A 6,467-nucleotide genomic window follows, 5' to 3' on the forward strand; every position below is an offset into this window, starting at 1 on the left:
TTGAAAAAAATAAAAATGAAAAATCACATACCAAAACCTATGAGATACAACAAAAGCAATGCTAAAAAGGAAATTTATAGCAGTAAGCACCCACATCAAAAAAAAAAGAGAAAGACTTCGAATAAACAATCAAATAATATACCTCAAAGAATTAGGAAGGCTATAATAAAGCAAACCCAAAATTACTAGAGGGAAAAACATAATAAAGATCAAAGGAAAACTACACAAATTAGAGAATAAAGAAACAATATTAAAGATCGATGAGACAAAAAGTTGCTTTTAGAACACGTAAACAAAATTGAGAAAGCAGTGCTTATACTAAGAAAAAAGGAGAGAAGACCCATATAAATTAAAGGAAAAAGGAAACCTTAAAACTAATACTGCAGATACGGATAGTAATACTACAGATACTGATACTAATACAAAGGAACATAGAGATTACTACGAACAATTATCTGTTAATAAATTGGAAAATCTAGAGGAAATGTATAAATTCCTGGACACATTCAACTTACCAAGATTGAAACAGGAAGAAAGAAAATCTGAACATACCAATGATAAGTAGTGAGATTGAATCAGTAATAAAAAGTCTTTCAACAAGGAAAGTCCAGGACCAATGGTTTTACTGCTGAATTCTACGAACATATATAGAAGAATTAGCCCTAATTCTTCTCAAACTATTCCAAATAGTTGAAGTAGAGAAAAATTTTTTTCTAACTTATACTATGAGGTTAGCATTACTTTGATCCCAAAACCAGACAAGGACAGAACAAAAAACAAAGCCATTGGCCAATATCCCTGATGAACATATACGTCAAAATTCTTAACAAAATACTAGCAAGCCTAATCCAGCAATATATTAAAAAGAGAATGTGGCATAATTGAGTGGGATTTATCCCAGGAATGCAAGGATGGTTCAACATATGCAAATCAATAAGTGTGATACATCACATCAACAGAATGGAGGACAAAAACCATATGATCATCTCAAGAGATGCAAAAAAAAGCATTTGATAAAATTCAACATCCCTTAATAAAAACTCTCAACAAATTAGGCACAGAAAGAATGTACCTCAGCATAATAAAGGTCACGTGAATGGGGAAAAGCTGAAAGCCTTACTCTAAAAATTGGAACAAGACAAGGATACCCACTTTTACTACTCCTATTCAGCAAAGTACTGGAAGTCCTAGACAGAACAATCAATCAAGAGAAAGAAATAAGAGGCATCTAAATTAGAAAAGAGGAAGTCAAATTGTGATTTTATATATATAGAACATGATTTTATATATATAGAAACAGGGTTTTATATATATAGAAAAGCCTAAAGGCTCCACCAAAAACCTCTTAGAATTGATAAATTCAGTAAAGTTGTGGGACCCAAAATCAACACACAAAAATTAGTTGCATTTCTACACATCAATAACAAACTAGCTGAAAAAGAAATCAAGAAAACAATCTCATTTATAACAGCTAAAGAATAATTAAATACTTTGTTAAATAAATAAATTTAAGCAAGGAGGTAAAAGACTTCTACAAGAAAAACTACAAAAAACTAATTAAAGAAATTGAAGAGGACACAAACAATTGGAAATACATCGCATGTTCATAGATCAGAAGAATTAGTATAATTAAATTTTAACATCTACAGATTCAATACAATTTCCATTAAAATACTAAAGACATTCTTCAGAGAAATAGAAATAACAATCCTGAAATTTGTGTAGAACCACAAAAGACCCTGAATAGCCAAAGCAGCAGTGAGCAAGAAAACAAAGCCAGAAGCATCAAAATACCTGACTTCAAAATATACTGCAAAACTAATAATGTCACCCCAGTAAGAATGGTTATTATCAGAAAGACAAAGAAAAACAAATGCTGGAGATAATGTGGAGGAACGGGAATTTTTATGCACTTTTGGTGGAAATGTAAATTAGTATGGTCATTATGAAAAATAGTATGAAGTTTTCTCAAAAAACTAAAAATAGAACTACTATATGATCCAGCAATTTATGGGATAAAATCCCATAAATACTGGGTATTTATCCAAAGGAAAGGAATCAGTATATCAAAGAGATACCTGCACCCCCATGTTCATTGCAGCACTATTCACAATAGTCAAGATATGGATTCAACCTAAATGCCCAGCAACAAATGAATGCATAAAGAAAATGTGGTGATATACACAATGGAATACTATTCGGCCATAGAAAAGAATGAAATCCTGTCATTTGTAGCAACATAGATGGAACTAGAGGACATTATGTTAAGTAAAATAAGCCATGCACAGAAAGAAAAACACTGTACATTCTAACACTGTGGGAGTTAAGAAAGTTGATCTTATGGTTCTTTTGGATGTTCTGGAGATAAGAATGATAGTTACCAGAGACTAGGAAAGGTGGAGAATGATGTGAAAAGAGGTCAATTAATGGACACAAATATACAGCTAGATAGAAACGGCAAGTTCTACTGTTGATAGCGCAGTAGGGTGAGTATAGTTAACAATAGTTTATTATATATTTCAAAATAGCTAGAAGATTTGAAATGTTCCCAACACAAAGAAATAACTGATATTTGAGTTTATGGATATCTTAAATATCCTGATTTGATCATCACGTGTTGTACACATGTACCAAAACATCACATGTACCACATGAGTATGTTCAAGTATTATGTACCAACAATAAAAGAGTTCTACTATTTCACAATTAAACTCTCTTATTCAAAAAACATGGTGAAAAAAACATGTTATAATGTTATATTCCCTTCCCCCATGTGCCATGAAGTGCTAACAGTTCCTAATGAACTGTTAATAATTAATAAATTAACAAATAATTTTAGTTTACATTAGGATTCATTTTTGGTGCTGTACATCTATGGGTTTAGGCAAATGTATAAAGACATGCATCTTCCATTATAGTATAATGGATGATAATGATGTGTCAGTGTAGGTTCACCAATTGTAACAAAATTTAACGAAATTTTTAATTTTTAATAGTATAAATTGCACTACAATAAACAACTTGCACATACGTCTTTGTGCATTTGTCAGATTAATTCATTAGGATACATTCTAAGAAGCAGGATGGCTAAGTCAAATAAAATATGCATTTTTGGAGGGATTTATGCGTATACCCAATTGTCCATCATGAAAGTGATATCAATTTACACTCCTTTAGTCACTTGTCCTTAGATTCTTTTAAATCTTGGCCAGTCTTATAGAATAAGTAATTGTGTCTCATTTTTGTTTAAATTTGTACTGCTTAGATTATGGATGAGGCAGAATATAGTTTTGTGTATTTATCAGCCATTTGCTTTTGTGTGTGTGTATGTGATTTCCTCATTTAGTTATTTCACAATTTCAGGAGATAATTCAAACTACCTTTGGCTGTGTAATTCAATCTGAAATTTTCCCCAAAATGTTATGTTTTTACCTTATTTAAATCTGTTTTTTCTTGTCCGATTCTTAGGAAAAGACTAGGAATCTACTACTCACCAAAACAAATTATTTGGTATGCAAAACAGGCTTTTCCAACAGGTTTTGACCTCTCTTGTTTTTTATAATACAGTGTAAAGCAGCACTTTCAAAGTTTGACAGGACAATAATAATGCTTGTTGAAGTTTTGGATGGGGCAAAGGCTGTGGCAAAAGAGAGGAAAATCTTGTTGAAGAAACTGGGGGTAAATGGAGTTACAGGATTAATAGGCAAGCTGTTTCTAACTTGTTTTTTAATCACGGAATGTTTTTTAACCTCTTTGCATTTGTGATGGTCACATGTAAATGGCAACAAACAGTAAGACTAGGCCTATGCCAACCTTTCATGCACGTTTGAAAAATCAGCTCAACATGCATGCCCTGCAAATGGTGTGTCAGAAACATCATCATTTTGTGCGAAACATGAAATAATGATAATAATTATTATTACTTGTGTATTAGGATTCTCCAGAGAAACAGAACCAATAGCATATATATGAAATGCTATTATGAAATACTAATATATATAGTTACAGATATATATTATATAATACATGTGGTAATATAATATGTAATAATATGTATTATAGGACACAATATATATGTTATAGAAATAGGCAATTATAAGGCTGAGAAATCCCACAATCTGCCCTCTGCAAGCTGGAGAACCAGGAAGGCTGGTGGTATAATTAAGTTTGAGTCTGAAGGCTTAAGAACCAGAGTGTCGACATCTGAGGCAAGAAAAAATGGATGTTACAGCTCAAGAAGAGAGAAAATTCATCTACTGCCTTTCTGTTCTATTTGGACCCTTCTGGATCTAATGGATTGGATGATGCTCACTGACGTTGAGGAGGGCCATCTGCTTTACTCAATTCACCAATTCAAACACTGATCTCTTCTAGAAACACCCTCACAGACACACCCAGAAATAATAAGCTATCTGGGTGTCCCTTAGCCCTGTCAAGTTAACACATAAAATTAACCATCACATTACTCAGAAATGTATCTCCGAAAGACTTATATTTACTGAGTTAAAAGAGCTTCCTTTGAGATGCCCACTTTCTCAATACACAAGCAGGACTACAAGCTGAAATGTTAAAGCTGGAAGAACCTTTGAAGCACCTTCCTCACCTCAGTTTCCTTATCTGTGTAATGACAGTTGTGTATAAATGAAATATTTTACCTTGGTTCATATAATTCAGAGTAGGAGAAGCTCAGCAATTCCTAAACAGAAACTCTACAGGTACTGCCTTTGTAGCAATGCGCATGGTAGCTCCAGGTCATGGCTGTGATACCCAATGTGCATGTGAGTCAACACCTTGCTCTGATGAGACCCTGAGCCAGTATTAGACTGCGCTGCTCCTAAACATTGATGCGCTTGTGAGATCATTTCCTATCAGCTTACAGGGTTTATGAGCTGCAATTATTTGTTACATTTTCAAGCTTATGCTTCACAGAGATGAAAAGCTGATTATGACTTTTAAGACCCACAAGAATAATTGTTGCCATGAGGCAAGCTTAAGATTTCTGCTTGCATCATAAAGCAAACTCCTAATGAGAGACGCAGAATTTTGTAGTTTCTCTGCTTTTCAAAATATGTTTTTGATGAAAAGGTATTTCATGCTCCATAGCTTCTTATACCTCTGACCTGCTTTAAACTTAATTAGTCCCATCTAAACCAATGTCAGCTGTGTTATGGAGAACTCTTCATAGCGAACTTTCTCATTTGGATGAAATATGAGATGTGCATGGGCACATTCTGCTGGGAAAAAAAAAAAAAAAGCAAAGACTACATTTCTTGTCTGGAAGCAAAGTTTCTGGAACGTGTAAGTCAGGCGGCTCAGACAGCAGCAGTTTGTGCTTCATTTTGAAAACATTCCTGCTCATGAAGAACAGAATGCAAAGGGTAATCAACGTCTGGGACTCTGCAGAAAACCCTTCCGAAAAAGAGGAGAGTGATGAGCAAACTAGGCCCCCACACACCATAGAAATTTTAGAAGTTTTCTTAAGCTGCTTTTCACTGATAAGCTACCTTATGTTTTTCAAGTTCCCATAGTGAGGAAAACATTCAAGTGTGTAGTCTACAAAATTAACTGTCTGGCTAAATCCCATGGAGGTGGGTTCTGCAACTCAACCTCCTGCCTCCCCAGACCCGCCCCTCCCTTCTCACTTCTGTCCCTTGTTGCTACCCTATAAGGATCTTCTGGAGTCCATTTGTTCTGCTTAATATTCTGTGAATATTACTTGCTCTCTCTGCCTTGTTCCCTTTTTCATATTGCTCCCCTGCTTGCGGTACTCTCTGTGTCTTCTTCTTGGCTATCTTGCACTATTCCTGGGGTATGGAGAGCTATATAGCCTGTTCATGTGAAACAAGTTTCAATGAAGACTGTCTTTGGGACCAGGTATTTCTTCAGAGTGATGTGCACATCAGTGTGAATAAGATGTCATTCCCTCCCTCAAAGTATTCACACTTTAGTGAACCCCAAAGGCTTTGCATTTATTCCAGCCCCTTGGAACCCACTTGTATGCTAAATTCCCACAGTATTTACTTTCAAAATCTTTCAGTTTCTAACAACCAATTATTGTTGTCTTAGAATAATTTCACAAAGAGTTCCCTGGTCTTTTGGCTGCTGCATTCATGAAATTGAACAAATACATTCCTTAATATACAATTATTTATTTACAATGTTCTAGAAATTTTGTTTTTTTTAATTAATTAAGTTTAAAATGAACTATTTTATTGCTATGTGAAATAGATAACCAGCCTACAGCCATACTACCCTAAATGCACCCAAAACACATAACCAGAATTACTTGCCTTAAATAAGAAGCAACCATAATGAATGCGATGAAACCAAAATACTGTTTTTAAATTCTAGTGAAAAGAAAACAATGTTTATGGCAGCCTTATTTATAATAGCCCAAAGCTGGAAACAATTCAAATGTCCACACTGGTACAACAGAGAAGTTGTGGTGTATCTACACAATGAAATAC

Source organism: Mandrillus leucophaeus, unplaced genomic scaffold (genome assembly GCF_000951045.1).
Source record: "Mandrillus leucophaeus isolate KB7577 unplaced genomic scaffold, Mleu.le_1.0 Scaffold1135, whole genome shotgun sequence".
Lineage (NCBI taxonomy): Eukaryota > Metazoa > Chordata > Mammalia > Primates > Cercopithecidae > Mandrillus > Mandrillus leucophaeus.